Below are 20,760 nucleotides of genomic sequence, written 5' to 3' on the forward strand. Positions count from 1 at the left end.
ATGACAGGTCACATGTGACAACATTGACCTAACACGACATGTGATGTAATGCCCACATTTGGCGTGGCATTGACAATGATGTCGGCTTCTTGTTAGCTACAATTGCGTGTTGTATGCCGTAATGTATTAAATGGCTAAATACATCGAGTAATTGACTTGTATTAATGATCTTATCCTTACGATTAGGTTAATCCATACTAATATTATAAATGGGAAAGTGTGTGTGTCTGTTTGTTTGTCTGTCTTTCACGGCAAATTAGCTCAATGCACATTGGATGTCTTCTAACAATTTCTCGTAGAAACCCTAGGTCCATGGCGTCCCAGCGTGAACAAATTGTTCACAGAAATCGCGAAGCGTCTGGTTGAGGTAATTGGTGACCGAAGAGCTGGCGACTTCCTCGCACAACGTATCAGCATTGCGATACAGCGAGGAAATGTCGCCAGTATCCTTCGTACAATGCCGCAAGGCAAATAGGCATTTTAGACATTAGCTAGCTTTTAAGTTTAGTCTTAGTTTATTATATAATTATGTAAATATGTTCATGTAAATAAAGAGTATTTTAAATAATAATAAAAAAATATGTGTGTATGCAATTAAATACGATACACACCTATTGGCTGCTAGTGATTACTTATATGTTATAAAAGAGTATTATATTTATGATTATGTAATACCTATCAAATTAATAACATCAACAGTTACACATGTTTATGATCATTATTAATGTATATAGTCATGGAATTTCATTATTTCAAATTAAATTATTTCGAAAAATAACTGTTTCCAATATGGCAATAATAAATTCAATTAGTTTGTCCACGGATTTTGGCATACATACGGAATTCTCTAATAACCTACTACACACAATTTAATATTATTAGTACACCAAACATTGTAATTATAGTAAAATTGATTATTAACGTATTTTTGTCGAATAAAGTAAGTGAAAACATTATTAAATTTATAAATTTCAGAAACATACCAACAGTTTTAATCACAACCCTAAGAAGATACTGCTACAATAAACTACGTTACTACATATTGTTTTTAAATTAATTACAATATCTTAAAAAGCCTTAAAGTATTTCGAAAAAAAAAAACATGTTAATTTTGATGATATAGGTACTAATTTAGTTACCTTACCTACAACGCTCATATACCCTATGGGGTCCATATTACCCCAACTCCCTCTTAAAGTATATTTGGTGATGCTAAAAGCATTTCGGGAGCTCTCGACCGTTTTATCGGAATTCGGATGTTTGGCCAAAGTTACCAGTGTTTGGAGAAACCTGACAATGTTTACACTATTTAATGCTATCGTAGACCAATCAACGAGGAACATTTACAAACTAAGCGATTTTTAACCCCCGACGCAAAAACGACGGGGTGTTATAAGTTTGACGTGTCTGTCTGTCTGTCTGTCTTTGTGTGTGTGTGTCTGTGGCATCGTAGCTCCCGAACAGATGAACCGATTTAGATTTAGTTTTTTTTTTCTGAAAGCTGAGTTAGTCGGGAGTGTTCTTAGCCATGTTTCATGAAAATCGGTCTACTATGTCGCGGTGGGGGGTTTTTTCAAAATTTTAATTTTGTGGTTAGGTTATTACGTATACAATCTAGACCCATATTTAAAAATATATACTGAATACATTTTTTTTTTATTTTTGATTTTGATCGCACAAAAGAAACATCAATATGTGATTGTTACTTGTTAGCCTAAATATCCCAAATGTATTTCCCTTGCAATATACAGAAAGTGGAGAAGGTAGTACTTATATTAATTAGAAACTTCCGGATACCTGTCATGAACTAAATACGCATCGATTCGCAAAATTTGACTATCATAGTGTTTATTTAGTTTAGAATTCAGGTACACTTTGAAAATCCAAAATATTTACTGTATAAATATGAAATGTACTAGAATTTAGTTATTGGACTGCCATTATTACTAGAAAAGGTAGCGGATTTCCAATTAAATAGTATTTTATCATTTTAATTCGTTTTTAGTTAGCTACGCAGCAAAATTCTATTTGTAAAATCGCGTAAAATTTCCAACAAATACACTAAATCACATTTTTTTAAAGTGTCAAACATCTTCATTGACTAGTCTATTTACAGTAAGTTGAGTGCGAATAATATGACAGTCGTAAATAACTTTCATTTAATACTTTGTATGCGAATTGATAGTCCCGTTTGCGTTTTATGACATTTTGCTGGTTTATGTTGCCAACACTGTAAAACCTAATGCTCCGGCACGTTTATCTGTTTATGCTGTAAACTGAATATATTATGTTACAATATATCTAAGGAGTGGAAGGGTCAGTTGGTAGTGGAAGACCTAGGCGAACTTTTCTTGATCAAATCGGGGAAATATTGCAAGAAGGCCAGGTCAGAAGTACTCGAAACCGACGAGCGTGTATGAGAAACGTTATGAAAGTGTGTGAAGCGAAAGTGGTTTGTCAGGATCGTAGTAAATGGAAATCCGTGATCTCTGCCTACCCCTCTGGGAAACAGGAGTGATTGTATGTATGTATGTATGTATGTACAATATATTTGCTCGTTCAATAAAAATGGACCCTGGTTCGACTGTACTTACGTATTACGTACTTATATACATTACAATACAATACAATACTCTTTATTGCACACCTCACATACTTCAAAATCATCCTTGAAAATCAGCGCCTCGGCTTGCCGTGGCAAAATGCGGAGTGGGATTCCATTTAGCATCTAGATTGTCTTTTATCTTATATTTTAATAACTATACTACCGTGAGACACACCACAGTATAATAGTTCTTATATTTGTCCACTTTGATGTTAAATAAAGTCCCTATATTCTATTCTATTCTATCCTATAAAGTGGTGATTCTGCCAATTTTTTTTCTGATGATTCCATCAATTGTTTTCTACTAAAACTTACCTGTCGGCATTTCAGCGACGCGAAACGCCACCGAAACGCCGCAGAAATGTGGTCTCTGTCGCGCCTATACCCAAGAGCGATAGAGATAGATAAATAGCTAGCGTTTCGTGAGCGTTTGTGCATTCGGCTACACACACGGTTATTTCAAAAATAAACGCATTATACACTTCTCCCAAACACCTTTATACAAACACAACGCGAAACATAATCCTGAATGTCAATGCGTGAATTATACTTACACGTTGGGAACTTCGTGACTTCATGTGCTTAGTGTTGTCAAGGTAAGACTTATCTTATAATCCTTATAAATTTTAAAACGCATGTTAAGGCATGTCCTTATATGAGCGCGCTTTTACGCGTTCGTGAACACGAGAATTCTATACCATACCTGTGTGTGTAGCCGAATAACGATAATATATTTCGTAGCTATCTATCTCTATCGCTCTTGTGTATTGGCGCGACAGAGCTAGACTGCATTTCTGTCAGAAATGCTATTCGGCTAGCAAGGCTGAGCTGGCAGGCGAATATCCAAGCTGCCCAAGGTCAGAGTCAATGGCGGGTAACAGGATTTAAAGACAAAGAAGAAGAATTCTCTAGATATTTATTCTTCTTTCTACTGTATCTGGCGTAGCGTCCGTTAAGCATTAACAGCTTGTGCAGCCTTATAACAACTAAAAGGATTAGTGGATGGTCAAGCATCTTGAATATATTAGAGTAGTTTGGCAATGACCTGTTCTTTACGGTTTTCATTTTGCAGCCCAGATATTAAATCAGATGACATAATAGGTATTTTGGTGTTTGGGGTTTCGGTAACATAATATATTTACCCTTTCATGTTTTTTTTTAAACAACTTTTAGAAGCAGGTTTTGCTGGTTGTGGGTCCCGATATCGGATCGGATAATGTGAAAACGCACTGAGACTCTGTTTTCACTTTCCATCATCATTCATTGATTGGACGGTCATTAGGGTCAATCGCCGATCAGTCTACTACAAGAAAATCACTACCCTCCCTCTAAAACAATTTTTTTTTTTGTTGTTTCGTAGCGAACATTGAAAAATATGCATCAAAAGCTCGACCCACGCTCGCTCAGATAGCGACACAGCTTCAGATAAGCATCTGCAGCATAATAAGCTGCACCACACTGATGCACACGGCAGATGCAAAAAACTGCCATTTACATAATCCGTGGATAAACGAAAAGGAATTTAAAATTATAATTTAACTGATAAAACCTTTTGTTCGTTATTAATGCGGCGCGGCCGCTAATTATAATAAATGGGGAATAATTATATGTTAAATCGGGTATTTTGATGCGTTATAATGGCTGTTTGTTTTTTATGATTTTATTGAGTAGGTTTTCAAGAGATAATAGTATTTTATACAATCCTGATATAATACAAAGCTTTTCAGTCGAGTACCATGTTTAGGCCACGAAGCTTGCTGAGTGGCCTAATAGTACGGTACGAGAGTGAAAAGCTTAATTATATCACTATTGTATACAATACTTTTTCTACGAGTCATCATCTTCATCATCAATGGACGGAAATATCATCATTCATGCAAGTTAAAATTAATGTTAATAGAGTCGTTCACCGTTGTATCAACATCGAATTACCTAGCAACCAATTGTTTGTAATAACCGTCTCTGATTGGCCGATAACGCGACAGATAAAAAAAAATGTGTTTCAGATGCAGGAAAATTTGCCAGGTATCGCAAATTAGTATAGAAATTGTATGAAGTTCTATTTTTGAAATTATTACAGTTAACTAAAGTCAACTATAATGAGCTTATTATAATTGAGTCGGAACTGCCATAGAGTATCCAACACTGAAAAGTTAGCACTTATAGTTTAGTCTGTGGTGTCCTAATTGACAGATTACAGTCGACAAGTAGAAAAAAATATGTAAAGAGATGTTACTCCTTTTTTTTATACGACGTCGGTGGCAAACAAGCGTACGGTCCCCCTGATGGAAAGCGGTCACCGTAACCTATGGACGCCTACAACTCAAAGAGTGTCACATGCGCGTTGCCACCCCATTAGAAATTTGTACATTCCCTTTTGCTGTGTTAAATACACAGTAAAAAGGAGTGTACAAGTTCCAAGGAGGGTTCGGGTTGCCGACGACTCAAAGGACAATAGACGGAATAAGTCAGTTCCGTAAGTCCTTCCGTCATCAGCACACCGCACCCTCGTTGAGCTCTGGCAGCCTTACTTACGTTTATTTTATCCTCAAATGAATAAGAATTTTATAGGTCGTAAAATGAGCATAGTAAAGAAAATCTTCATAAAGTAATCATATTTTATTAATTTATTTAAGAACGTAGTACTTAGTTATATATAAAATTCAAAGGATGCTTGTAATCTTGTAAATGATTGATAGTTGTATATAGTAATTATTATAATGTATGCTTACAGTTACTAATAATGAATTATTTTTGTTCACAGGTAAGTCTCGTAAATTATACAAGGCAATGGATTGAAGATTAGGATTGAAACGGTAAGGTTACAACTACAAACTTAGCTCCACATTCCTGCAACTTGAACAGGTATCACAGAACATATAACAAATAGTACAAGTACAGAAGGCCCACTGCTTTGATGTTCACGAAATGCCGCTTTTTAAAGTGACGTTTTAAGTTCCATGAGAACACGCGCCGACCCCCAAACAGGCTGCGAACTTGCGGCCGCCAGAAACAATCGCGGAGTGAGCCGCCCCTGTAGGTAGGTATATATAATAATAGTACTAAAAAAACGATTCAGAGCACCCTGCGAATGATCTTTCTCAGATTTATAAGAAGAGGTTCGCTTCCAAGTTAATTGACAAATTTTTGCATCCTTTATCACTAAACTGAAATGGCTGTTTTTCAAATAAAATCGATATTTTTTTTTTGTATAGGAAAAGCTGATATATATATTATGTGCACATTTTGGAACCAACAAGAACACCGTTTCTATTTTTTTTAATTAAAAAAATCGACTTCAATTAACCGGATTGTTCGTTGTCAAGTGTTGACCCAACACACCACAAAGTGTCCAAGACTAACCACCAGTCGCGAAATCACTTAAACACACCTCAAAAGCGGTTTTTGAGACATCCAGCAAAAACCGTCAAAACTGGTAAATACCGTAATTTCGTAATTAGAGGACGGATGGGCGGAGGAAGCATGGCCAATTTTCAATAATTCCATCGTATCCATGGAGATTACCTCCCATAGACTTCGCATGTGGCTCACTAACTAACTTAGATGTTGTAGTTTTAAGACACCCAAGAGATGTAGAGGGCCTTCACGAACTCGCGCCACGCCTTCCTATCATCAGCGAACCTTGTGGCCTCGCTCCAGCTAATCCCGGCCGCTCGTAGCTCATTCTCGACGGACCGCTTCTATAAGTGAACAGAACGACAGTTTAGTCAGATATATCGGCTCATAAGAGTACAAGCCTACTTGAAGTCGTAATTTTTTGTGACAATCTCTAAATTTCAGAAACGTTCCGACGACACAACTGACTTAAATATACACCGTCTAAAGGATGACCCGTGCATTCAAGATTACGCCAAGACTTTGCGTACGTCCTAAGTTTCGGAAACACCATTATGTGTGATTACACGCAATCATTTTTGATAGACATCGCGTTAGACTAGCATAATGGGGATTATTGCAATCACCGGTGACGGAGACCTTGGTGTGTGATGCAAACGATTTGTCTTGTGTACAGAATACGAGACCTAAATGGGATGAGACGCATACAAGTATAATGTAAAAAATGGATTGTCTGAAGACTTTGAGTTCAAGTTTTTCTTGAATTGTAACGATCAATTTATTATATCATGTTACCATTCGTCGACCAAACCTTTATCGTAAATTTCAAAAAGGATATTTTTTTTATTATATCGTAAAAAACATAATTATTTTTAAACATGGATGCTCGCAATAGCCCCTAAGGTGGAGGTAGTATGTTAGTAACTATATTTTTTCGGCTCTGCCAAAGTTTATCCTTCGCCGAATTCTAAAATTCAAGTTAAATTATAACTGAATTTTTTCGTTTGAAATATCTTGCTTATGACTTTTGTAGTCGCAAATTTTCTTGTAGATTTTCAATTTATTTTCTATTTCTATATTATGTAACCATTTTCATTTATTCGACTTTTATCAACTATTTTGCCAAACATTATTTAATCCCTTAAGTACGCCTCAGTTAATGTTTTATTTATTTGAAAGATATGATACCCGTGTACGTTGAAAGATTTCCACAGTTGATATTAGGACGCTCATGTCCAGATCCCAAGATGTCTGCGTCTTGGGACAAACAATGCCCATTTTATTTTTTTGTGTATTTGGACCTTGACGATTTGAAATACAGATAGGCTTATTGTTAGCGATGGTATTTAGCAACGAAAGCTTGAAAGAAAATTATATTTTTTGTCATTGGAATCTTTCGAAATACTTCAAGAATTACCTCCCAACGCAGTTTATGGAGCAGATAGTAGTACTATGTTCCATGTTTTATAGATATTTATCAATTATCTAACCAATTGCTCAACCCGTTCTCAGTCCATTTGACAGCAAGTTTAGTAAATTTTGCACATGTTGCAAATATTATTCTAATTGGTTCCGTGCGCTCCTCGAAATCTCTCAAACTGGTATTTCGACGTAATCGATTTGCAATTCTGGCTTCTTCTGAGTGAGAGGAGACGAGGTTATAAGATGTCGAGCTGTCAACAAATTGAGCATAGGTATATCAGCTGTCATCATGGTGGTAAAGGTGATTGGATCATTTAATTATAGGTCTACAAGACTGTCAGACTATTGGTTAATGAGAGTAATTGGTTGACTATGCAATTTGGTTAAACTCACTCCTAGAGACTGAATAGTGACACATATAATTAAAGCATCAAGACTCAGACACTAAAATACTGTCTTAATAAACATGTCACATCACATGAATAATAAATAGGTAGCGATTTAGCGGTAGGGCATTACGATGATATATTAAAGGTGTCATCGTCTGTCTATCTATCTACATTTTGCTGACTTTAGATTTCACCCGTTTTTTTATACGGTCTAATTTTTAAAATATATCAGGCCAATTTCAAAAAAATCATTTTATTTGCATATCTTTAAATATTCCCCAGTCTCTCGTTGGTCTATCCCACACGAACAAGCATGATGGATCAACTTATTTGTTCATTTACTATTTATTTATCGATCCTGATAACACAATAAAATTGAATGATGGCAGTGATGATAATGATGACGATACAGTAAAATATACAGAAGATATTAAAGCTATATCTAAGAAAAATTCAATTCGTGGAGAAAACACCCAACATGCACAAATAGTACTCGCGTTTGTCCAATCCAAACATCAGGTCAAACAGGCTTTCGGATGCACGCGACCGTGAACTGGTTGCGAAATGTTTGCATCTCAGTGAAAGTATAGATGTTGAGATTATTACGGAATAAGTGCTACTGCGTGTGCGGTCGAAGAGTGCATTCAGATATTAGAAATATGATTATAATTGGGTGTAGTCGGTGCAACGTCTAGAGTAAAGTTAGTGCCTTAAGTTGTACATTACATACGAGCGCTGATCGTTGCAGTGTTTTCGCTTGCACATCAAAGTATTTTTATATTTTGTCAGTTTTTTTGGAGTGACCTTGCCTTGATTGTGTTTTGTTTGAGATGTTTTATTTCTTGCCTATTTTGTGTCCCACTGTTGAGATACCAATTCTACTTCTTTCTTCTGCGTTTGGAGTGCATCCGTCCATCATCCTGCTGATCGTCATCCTGCTGATTTTTTTGGACCGTCTTTGCTTCTGACCTGGTTAACCTTATGTCCATTTAGTGGCTAATTTAGCATTCGGCAAACTGTTTGATTTGACCTTAATTCAGTATCATATATTACTCTTCCGAATATATTCCTGGCAGCGTTGAAGCGAATTGATATCATCTAGCACGCTAACTTAAACCCATTACCAATAATCTCATTAAAGGTTCATTTTCCTTCATTAATTTTAAAACCAGTTCAGTAATCGCATACCTTGGTAGCTCATCATCATGTGTATATTAGATTCATGTGTAATTTCAACTTAATAGATTGACTTGTCCAGATTAGTGACAACGGCTTAGCAAAGATTGAATTTTAGTGATTTATTTGTTTTCTTGGTTATAGCACTAATTCTATCAATTTCTGCAGTATCTACTTATATTATTGGTTTTACTGCGTTTTTAGTTTATATTGCAAGTCATTATTTGTCATTTATATTTTATATTATTTTTCTTATTTAGTTTGGCTCTGTTATTATGTACTAACCCATTGCTCTCCCTACCCGTATATTTATAGCATTTTAATATCAACACCATACCTATATTAGAATTTTCATTCGTTACAAATGTTATGTCCCAAAACAATTGTAATTTCAAATTAAAGGAGCGCGCTTCTCTGAGACATACTAAAAGAAATCATTTATGAGGCGTTACACCAATATAATAAAGTCCACTTGACTGTTTATTGGTATATTCCAATGTTGTAACATCTACGTCTGTAAAGAAAGCATTAACAAAATATGAGCTGCATACGTCCTTTCGACCTTTTTCTACTGAGTTGTGATCAAGACCAAGCCATACAAATGGTTGACCGGAGTTGATTGGGAGGACCATGGTGTTGAAATTGACAGTGTCAATTGACATGTTAATTAAGATCATCTTTAGAGTCCGCCTATGCGTTGCACCTAAGTAGGTACTTAAGTACTTGAATAGGACAAAGCGAAGTGAGAGACTGTCAGTATAAAAGTTATATTATTATAATGATGGAAACTAGACAGTGATTGCCTCACTATGCTACTGTCAAATTAGGTGTTTGTAGAATTAGGTTCTGGTATTTATTTATGCTGGCATCTTTGGCATTTTGTGATATTTTGCAGTTTTTGAATTGCTTTTATTGAAGAGTTATGAATTCTGAAAGTTTTTGAAAACTTCGTTTGATCCATTCCTATCGATTTACGTCTAAACACTTCAAGCATTTTTATTAGCTTTAAAATTATATTCAGAATATTATCATTGACATTCAAAATGTCATTTCCAAGAAACAGCATAAGTAAGATATTTATTTAAATGCTAAAGGATTCACAGAAAGTTTATTTGTTTTATTTCCTTTATTAATAAAACAAACATGTAATCATCGTAACCAGGCCTTCATCACGATCCAATTAAAATTAATTGAGATAAATACCCGTTACATTTGAAGGAGGGGATAAATCTTCATTTTCGAAATTAGTACTTTAATTACTTAATTTTACCTTCCCCGTTCCATCACCAAACGTCAGGGTGTGGAGCGATTCATGTTTTATTTGTTTAATTTAATTTGATACAGGTAACAGGGCCCATATTGCCACTGAATCCTTAAACGAATAAAAATATTATTGTAGCTCTACACCTAATATTATTTTTATTTTATTCTTGATCGTGATAATTGAAAATCTTACATATTGTTACAATTAAGCTGCTGTTATTAAGTCAAAAAGTGGACCTGTTTGATCACTTTTAATATTTCTTTTGTATTTAAGAAGTTCAAGGACTGTGTTATTTTCCCTTTTAGAATTTAAACTGTCTTAGGAGTTATTAAAATTATATAAATTAATAAAATTACCTGATCTACCGTTTTCTTCCGCTTAAATTCGCTCTTCATTTGTATTTTTCAATTAGATACATATCATTAAAAACTAAACCGTTTCGTGAGTTATTACTATAAAAGCACGTTTTGCCATAAAAAGAAAATGAGTCATATCGATTTTATGTCATTTGTCTCAAGTGCCAGAAACAGGTGCTTATTAAAAACGTAAACGAGGTTATTACTGCAGCCATTGAAATCCACAAACCATTCGTAAAAAGTGAATGTGTCATATCTCAAGTGCAGTGTACACTAGACAGGTGCTTAATGAATGCTTTAACGAGGTTATTCGTACACTCATTGGAATCCTGTTTGACCATTAAAGTCCTGAAAGGCAGGTGTATTCTTAGTAACATTTGAATTTAAAAGCGATATCTCAGACAGTGTCTGGGAACGAACTAAGTATTATGTTAATATCACTGGACTTTCAGGTTTAGTTAATATTGACCAAGGGCTAGACGTTAATGGTAAAAAACTCGCTGGACTTGTACGCCTACATGTAAATAAGATTAAATGAAGTCATTTAAATGATGAACAGGGTTTAATTAAAGACGATGTTTTGAAAATTGCATGGGTATTTTTAAATTAAAGTCGGGAGTGTTTTTTGAGAGCCAAAAGATTACAAGAATTCATTTATACAAATACAACAAAAAGGTACTGTGACATGTTTAAAAGCTGATTTAGATGGTGCAAGATCTCGCAAAGTGTCAATTGCAATACAGCTTTGATCAGGTGGCTGAATAGAATTAAATTAACAGTTCGTGATGTAAGTATCTAAAATTGCATGCGAGTTCGCGTGCTGTCTGAATGAGCCTTAACTTAAGGCATCATCAGTAGTACTGTAGACTTTATTAATTTTGTATATGTATTATGTGTTTATTTAGCTGCAATCACAAAATTTATTTCAAAGTATTGTTAGTGTATAATTTCGACGTAAACTACTTCTATTTTTAACCCCCGCCGCAAAATCGACGGGGTATTATAAGTTTGACGTGTCTATCTGTGTGTCTGTCTGTCTGTCTGTCTGTCTGTCTGTCTGTCTGTCTGTCTGTCTGTGTGTGTGTCTGTCTGTGACATCGTAGCTCCCGAACGGATGAACCGATTTAGATTTAGTTTTTTTTTTGTCAAAAGCTGAGTTAGTCGGGAGTGTTCTTAGCTATGTTTCATGAAAATCGGTCTACTATGTCGCGGTTGGGGGTTTTTTCAAAATTTTAATTTTGTGGTTAGGTTATAACTGCCTTTGTTAGGCTTTGATGAAAATTAAAAATTAATGAAATGTAAAACACTTTCAACAAAACGTGTTTTCACCAAGTCGTTTAACAATAAAATTCAATCAAGCGTTCAGACGATCCAACGAATCAAAATAATAGGACAAACACAGCTTGAGTTTAACATCAAAAGGCACCCACTTATCTCAGTTCCAAATTTGAGTTTATAAGAGCCCGCCCCGGTTGTGTACTTCGTGACTCTCGTACTCTCAAGCTAGCTGTACTCCCACATCGGACTGGCTTCTTGTCAGACTCATTTACCTGTCAAGCGATTCGTCTGTGGAATGCTCTCCCTTTGCCTATCAGACAATCTCAGAGCAAACTTACGTTTAAAACCAAGTTGCGTAAGCATCTATTTGAAAACATTCGTGACTAAGTATTTGTATTATGTCTCACACTAGGTACGAAATTATTATATATATGTATGTATAATATATATTTATGTATAATATATATTTGTGTTTAATATATATTTTATTTTATTCGGAATATGTATTTATTATATGTATATAAGTAGGTTTATTGCGATAAGTATGAATACTGACTTGTGTTTTCTTATTTAATTTTTTAAAATCCTGCACCAAACTAAGCTTTCTGTTTAGCCCAATGGTTGACTGGTAGAGAATGCCTCAAGGCGTTAAGTCCGCCATTTGTACTCTTTTTTTGTAAATTTGTGCAATAAAGTTTAAATAAATAAATAAATAAATAAAAGGTTAATAACGGGCATTTTGAATAAGACCACCTAATAGCGTCTATTAAAGACATTACAGTTAGCAAGGTCGATTTTACAGCCTTGTGATAAAAATTATAGCCTTAATCGTAGTGACCTTTGCACTTTGTAAATTGCTCTATTTGTCTTAAACTTTTCATTAATTTAATAGTCTAACTAATTTAATTTCACCATTTTAAGCGTTAAATTGTATTATCTTATACTTTTAAACGAGCAATTCTTGTATATTTATTTATTTATTTATATATATATTTATTTACACTGACGATCTCGGAAACCGCTCTAACGATTTCGCAGAAATTTGTTATGTGGGGGTTTTTGGGGGTGAAAAATCGGTCTAACTTATCCTTAGGTCCCGGAAAACGCGAATTTTCGAGTTTTCATGCGTTTTTCTTCGCGCGCCATCTCGTGTGCCGTAGTTGTACTGTTAAGACAGAATTCTTTCGGTCGATGTAAGTACTATTTATTGCAAACACTAGATGGCGACACAGGTCAAGGCTAAAACGAATAGAAAATACACTATTTGAGTTTTTGTGGCGAAATGCGCGCCATCTCGTGTGGAGTAGTTGTGTTGTTAAGGCTGAGAATTCTTTCGCTCGATGTAGGTACTATTCATTTTTGAACTAGATGGCGACACATGTCAAGGATACAAAACAGAACCGAGCGAAGCTCGGTTGCCCAGATTATTAGTACAAAGAGAGAAGACCTATGATAAACGCAGTGGGCGAGACGACGCGAGAAAAGTGAAATGATATTCAATATGTAGATAAAAGGTCTTGAAAATCGTGTAAAATACTAATAGGTATTTTAAAGATTTGGCCGTGTTAATCTAACTTCCGAGATGTTTCCCTTGCGCGATCACTTCGGGTTCTTCGTGAAGCAGATATTCAGAATTCTCAAAAAATTGAAACGCATAAGTGGTTCCTCTGATGTTTATTATGTCCATGGGCTGTGAGGACTGCTTTCTGTCAGGCTTTCTGCTGCCTATTACATAAAACAGGCTCTCCAATCATCTAATAAAGGCCACGTCTGTTAAGTTAGCAGTCATTTACATTTATGCTACAGAATACACAACGGAGTTCAATAAAACAAAATGCAAGGCTTTCTTTCGTATGTGAATTAAATATTAATTCACCAAGTGAATACGTTTTGTCTTCTATATTTAGAGAGAAAGGCGCCGAATTTAGAGGTTCAATAAATCGTGGGCTAACAGAACGGGCGAAAATGTTCCCGTTTCTAGAATACCTAATAGAATTGACTTGTAAATAAGTTACAGTTTTGTTTGAGTCTAATATACGATGTCTATATCTTCGACATTAATGAGCAATGTTCTTTTGTTAATCAAGATAACTAGATTGCGAAATAAATACGCTTTTTTCTGATCGAATTGATTGCTTCAAGATCTAAGAGGTTTTGGTTATTTTTTGGTTATTAAGGAGCAATTTGGAATTCAAAGGAATTTTGCAATCATTGGTTAGGCCTCCTTTTATTATAGGAGATAAATGAGTAGACTGATTGCCTTAATTATGCTGATAATATGTAGGTATAATTGTAAATTGATAGATAAAATTTAACTTAAAGTTGACATTCTAATTTATTTAATGTATGAATTTTCTTTATTTGTAAAAGTAAGAAACCTAATAGTAAAATTATTAACTTCGTATGTAAATTCACACAAAATTGAAGTTCGACAGCAATCCAAGGTCGTATCGTGTTTTAGCACCATAACTTTCGGTTATTTAGGATAGTCGGTTATTTGAAGACCGGTCTGGCCTAGCGCGTAGTGACCCTGCCTGCTATGACGCGGTCCTGGGTTCGAATCCCGGTAAGGACATTTATGTGTGTGATGAGCACAAATATTTGTTCCTGAGTTATGGATGTTTTCTATGTATATAAGTATGTATTTATCTATATAACTTATATAAGTAAGTATATCGGTTTACCCTTGAATGGCCGACAGACACTTGTTCGAATATTATTTCAAAGACAACGTTTCAAATAATTTCATTTCATCGACAGTTCATATCGTAGAACAATCGACACAAGTAAAATCAAACCGTAGACTTTTACTTCGTAGATAAGTTATTCCGAGTATACTTTATATCGTGGTGTTTCATTTCGTGTTTTTTCATTTCATTTTGTTTTACATTAAATACAATTCATTACGAATAATATTATTTCAATTTTGATTTCTTCTAAAATTTTACAATTTATAAACTGTTTGTTTAGTCACAGTTCTAATCTAACCTAAACCTACTTTAAAAACGGTTCGTTGTTGTGTAGGGTCGCAGTTTTAACCTAACCTAAACCTACTCTGCAAGCCGTTTGTTTCTGTGTGATCACAGTTCTAACGTAACCTAAACCTACTCTGTAAACTGTTTGTTTTTGTCTGTGGTCACAGTTCTAACCTAACCTAAACCTACTATATGTATAAACCGTTCGTTGATGTGTAGGGTCGCAGTTCTAACCTAACCTAAACCTACTCTGCAATACGTTTGCTTCTGTCTAAATCACAGGTCGAACCTAACCTAAACCTACTCTGTAAACTATTTGTTTCTGTGTGGTCACAGTTCTAACCTAACCTAAACCTACTTTGTAAGCTGGTCGTTTTTGTGTGTGGTTTAAAAGCTATTCGTTGTCGTGTAGGTCGCAGTTCTAACCTAACCTAAACATACTCTGTAAGCTGGTCGTTTTTGTGTGTGGTCACAGTTCTAACCTAACCTAAACCTACTTTGAAACCCATTCATCGTGTTGTAGCATCGCAGTTCTAACCTAACCTAAACCTATTGGTACTCTAATATAGGATTAAAGCCAATGGTCATAGTTTAATTATGGACGTATGTGATGTGCCACGATAAAATCGACAATTTGAAGTTTCCTAGAATAAAACATTCATAAATGTGTAGTACGACAAATGAGAAAGTTTTGTAATAATACGTCGACTAAATGAATTGCGATGTTTTGTATTTCTGCTATTTAAAGTACTTTGAAATGAATCAGCGATGAAGAAATATTAGTTGAATAGTATTTATTAAAACTAAGAAAATTTCAAATAAATAGTAGTTGAAACCAAATTACTCGAAACAATTTTACTCGAACTAAACTTTCGATGATTTGTTGTCGATGAAATGATATTCGATGAAAAGTTTGTCGGCGAAACAAGGGTACACCAAGTATATCGTCATCTGGCACCCATACAAAGTACAAGCTTTGCTTAGCTTGAGGCTAGGTTTTCTGTGTAAGGTGTCCCCCAATATTAAAAGTCAAATTCTAGCTACTGTCTCTGTGATTGCTCGCAACTCCAAGTTGCGCCAATTCTAATCATTGCTTGGCACTTGCAATGATGTAGCCGAACCGAGCCGAGAATTTCCGAAAGGATCAGTTTCTTTCCTTTGCTAACACTTCATTTACTTCCTTTAAGTTTGCACCCGAAGCAGACACAGACTGCTTTTCAAAAAGTTAAAATTTCCGAGGTTTCAATTTTGCTAGGATGTTCGTTTTCAAAACTACGTCCAAATAAAGCTACCTGTGTATCCCTTGACTGTTGACGAACGAGCTCCACGTATATGAAAACAAGACATGTAATTTTAATGAAGCCATTGAAAGTCATATTAGGCGTGTTGACGTGAAAGGGTCCAATGAGATGGTAATGCAATAACGCAACGCAAGGACCGTTATATTTAGTCAATTTAAGAGGAGGAGGCAAATATGTGTTAGAAAGAGATGATAAAATAAAAATAAAACGTCCACAATAAATAAACAAATTCAACACCTCGTGGATAAAATTGCTAGCCCTAGTACGACGACCAGGGGGGTTAACATGACGTGCTAAAGCCGTTCAGTTTAGGTTGAGAGAGAGGGACGGAGCTATGTAACTGCTATAGCTGTGTCCCTTTCTCTCAACCTAAACTATATATTTATATACGTATATGGTAATAGGACAGTGGTCCGGTTGATAGTTATCCGGCCTCCTAAGCCGATGGTCCTGGGTTATATAATAAGCAGAGATCGGACGGATTTGAGACATTCTTAGTGACTTACGTCATTTTAATGACTTTTAGTATGAGATGACGCACAAAAATCCGATCTCTGATAATAAGTTAGTTATTTAAAAATGGTTTGATAGTTATCCGGGGTTACTCACGTATTAAGTAACATGTCGAACGCTATATCGACTTAATACGTGAGTAACCCGCTTAAAATATTTTTAAATATGTATGAGTCTCACGGGAGTTTTATAATAAGTTAGTTAGTTAAATACATGATGTATTTAAATATATATATCGTCCGATACCTTACCTTAGTACCGATTATACGTTTTGCTTAGTTTGGGTCTCGGTTGATCTGTGAGGTGTCTGACTAATGTATGAAATGAAATAATGACTCCTAGTTGTAGATGTAGTGCGAAAAGATTTGCCTTCGTGTTGTTACGGAAACGTACGAACGTGTCATGCTATTTCAGTCAGTCTCAGTACAAGATGTACCGACATTGACTGAACTAGCATGACAAATACGAACGTTTCCGGAAGAATACGAAGGAAACCCTTTCCGCACTACATCTGTATTCATATTGGTTCACTTAAACTCGCCAAGCACTATTACAGTCCAGTTATAAATAAATAAATATTATAGGACACTCTTACACAGATCGACTGAGTCCCACGCTAAGCTCAAGAAGGCTTGTGTTGTGGTACTCAGACAACGAAATATATAATATACAAATACTTATATACATAGAAAACATCCATGACTCAGGAACGAATATCTGTGCTCATCACACAAATAAATGCCCTTACTGGGATTCGAACCCGGGACCGCGGCATAGCAGGCAGGGTCACTTCCCGCTCGTCAATAGCTTTACCGGTCGTCAATAGATGCAGACAGTGTCAAAATATGGATCCTCAACCTTAAAGCAATAACAATAAACTCGTGTATACATATTTTGGCACTTTATCCGCATCTATATTTAATACCGTGTCTATACAATCTTAAATGACTATCGTATTAATCTTGATAACGATATAGTATCGCTTACTAACGATAAAACCTGTATGCAAATAACCATTACTGGACAATAATATCTAGTTAACTGGAAGCATTGAGTTTAATGAATTTTAAGAGCGAATCGAATAGGTGTATTCCTATTAGTGCTCGCTATAAACATATGAAACTAGCTTAGAACTGAGAGAAGTGACGTATGGCTTACTAGAAGAGAGGCCTAATATAGGCCCACTGCTGAGCATATTATGCTATATGCATATTATGCTCAGCAGTGGGCGATAAAGGGCTGATATGCTGATGATGATGATGATGATGATAAACATATTGTTCATTTGGTTTCTAAGTAATAACACAGAATATATAAAAGTACAAACTAAGTACAGCAGGCTCACTGTCAACAACCTGTCAACGGGCTGTATACGATATTGAGTTCTATTGCGCAGCGGAGTGAGCCCCCCCTGGTAATAAATTAAGTATCTTATTAGCATGCAGTACTCAACAGTTTATTCGTATAAATAAAGTAACGTAACGGAATCATCATCATTCTCCTTGCATTATTCCGGCACTTGCCACGGCTCATGGGAGCCTGGGGTCCGCCTTGACAAAACTAATCCCAAGATTTTGCGTAGGCAGTAGTTTTACGAAAGTGACTATCATCTGACCAGGTTTTACTGAGAGGAGGCCTGGGCCCAGCAGTGGGACGTATATAGGCTCAATTATTTATTTAGTTTTCCCCTCACTAGCTCAGAAACACGTATTTAATCCTATGATACCAGCTGGTAAAAACACATTTTATCCATTAGTGGGTAAAGTGATTTGACCTTGAATATAGTCAAAATTTTAAAATTGAAAAAGTTATTGAATCTAGTGGTGAAGATGATTTACCACCTGTGGAACTACTGGAAGCAGTGATAGACGCGTTTTTTGCGTTGTACTTTCCTCGCTATAGTGAGGGGAAAAGTTTGTGTTACACACGGGTGCAAATGTATTTTACTTCTCGTGTGTTGAACTCGCCAAGTTCAGGTATCTATCCTCGAACCACTCGCTTCGCTCGTGGTTCAACTATAGACTCCTTTCACTTGCTCGTTTTTCAATTACACACTCGGCGTTAAAATAAAACTTTGCACTCTTGTATAATAAATAACTATTACAACTAGGGAACAAATCAAATTATTTTATTGGTATTTTTTGATTTGTTTTTTTTTCAAGTAGTCACACTACCATATACAGAGTGTAACAAAAATGGTGGTGATCCGTTTAAGGGCGTACTCAGTATCGTATTCTTATCAGGAAATAGTAGAAGAAAATTTTTTTTTCGCTAAAAAAAATTTCACTTTTGTATGAAATGAAATGAAATGAAAGCATTTATTTCGGACACACATCCATATTATGTTAGTAATAACTTAAAAACTAGACTAAATATACGTTAGTAGAAAGTATAGCTACAATTAGACTGATGCAAGGACATCCAGTGCGTGAGGATAGGGCTGTCCACCCTCTCAGCAATCACCTTCAGGAGAGTGTTGGTACTGCCTCGCACGCGCTCGCACAGAGACGCCACCCGCTTCCGCATCACGGCGTGGAAGCCGTCCGTCCTCCAGGCGGCGAACATTCCTGACGTACTGCAGCGCCAGGGCAGGCCCAACATCCCCCTGAAGGCGTTATTGTACTGGACGCACAGAGCACTGTAGGCTTTTTTAGCCGGGCCGCGCGATTCGGTCGAATCTCCATACAAAGATAAAAAAAATGTATCCTACTTTTTCCTGATGAGAATACGATACTGAATACGCACATAAACGGATCACCACCATTTTTGTTACAGCCTGTATAAGCGGCGGGGTGGTCTAGTGGTAAAGACCTTAGCCGCTTAAGCTGAAGACCCGGGTTCGATTCCCGGCTCGACCACCAGTGGGCCTTGTCGTTTTTTTTCGTGAATGATATCTATTTCAATTTATAAATAACTATTATTTATTTACGAACTGAAAACATTGTGTGGAGCTAAGTGGAACACAGCACACCCATCGCCCGTCATACAGTAGGTAATCATTATGATAACAATGGTCACGTACGGAGTGATACCTCATAAGAGATCGACTTGACTATTTAATAGGCTTGTTGTTTTTTTATGTGTATAATCATATGAATTAATTGACTGGAGCCATACCGTAGGTCTATGGTTTAACTCGATTTACTTTTGTATGTTTTCTATACCTACAGCTCGCAATTACTACCTAACTGATTCTCTTGAAATAATGTGACTAGATTTTATGAAATAAAACCATGGAAATGGATCGCGTATAATGAATTTACAATTCATCCCGACGCCCGACGTTTCGAACACTTTACAGCATTTTTTGCAGCATTTATGATTGTAATTTTTCCTCAGTTACCCGTTGACCACGAATGCTGTAGAGTGTTCGAAACGTCGGGATGGATTGTAAATTCATTAGGTATACGCTGTATAATCCGTTTCCATAGTTTTATTTCATGAGTAACTATCGCGGTAACCAACCTACCAGATTTTATGTTTTTTTTTTTTCGAAAACTGAATTATTTTGTCTTGTTTTCTGGACCAGCCTAAAGGTTTTTCTTCTAAAAGTGCCTTGCCAGTTCTTAGACAAGGTTGTCCAGTAATTGCCGGACAACCTGTATATCTGCAACTTTAGTTCATCTAATCGAAGTTGTTTAACCTTAATAGCCATAGTTAATAGCGTTCTTTGTTAAGGCGATCTTGATAAGTGTTAGTAACCTATCATTAACCAGCAAGGTTACCGGCAAGTGTGAACTCATCTTAAAAGATCTTGGAAGTATTAAATTTATGGTTATTATTATGCTGCTTCTGTAGATTGGCAAATAAGCATGCCCTGATAGAAAGTAGTCCCCGTAATCTATAGACGCCTATAATTAAATAGTTGTTTCATGCGCGTTGCGGAATTATAACACTGAAGTCTCCTTGAGCTCTGAAACACGACACTAATCGTCGGGATGAATTGTAAATTCATTATACGCGATTTAATCCGTTTCCATAGTTTTATTTCATAAGTAACTATCGCGGTAACCGAAGACAATATCCTATACAGACTGCCGGGTCATGTCACAAACGCACCGTCACTGATGAGCTTTAAAGCACGACTGAAACGATGGCTTATCGAACACACTTTTTACAGCTTT

General features: G+C 35.9%; 1 protein-coding gene and 1 non-coding gene across 3 annotated transcripts in view; both read left to right on the plus strand.

Moving 5' to 3' along the window:
* Nucleotides 1–20,760, plus strand: part of LOC125227454 (RNA pseudouridylate synthase domain-containing protein 2-like) — a 337,736-nt gene that overhangs the window by 125,102 nt on the left and 191,874 nt on the right. The window lies entirely within an intron of this gene.
* On the plus strand, nucleotides 19,423–19,494 carry Trnak-cuu. Its single transcript has one exon. It is a non-coding gene; the product is annotated as a tRNA-Lys (tRNA).

The sequence above is a fragment of the Leguminivora glycinivorella genome, chromosome 6 (genome assembly GCF_023078275.1).
Source record: "Leguminivora glycinivorella isolate SPB_JAAS2020 chromosome 6, LegGlyc_1.1, whole genome shotgun sequence".
Taxonomy (NCBI): domain Eukaryota; kingdom Metazoa; phylum Arthropoda; class Insecta; order Lepidoptera; family Tortricidae; genus Leguminivora; species Leguminivora glycinivorella.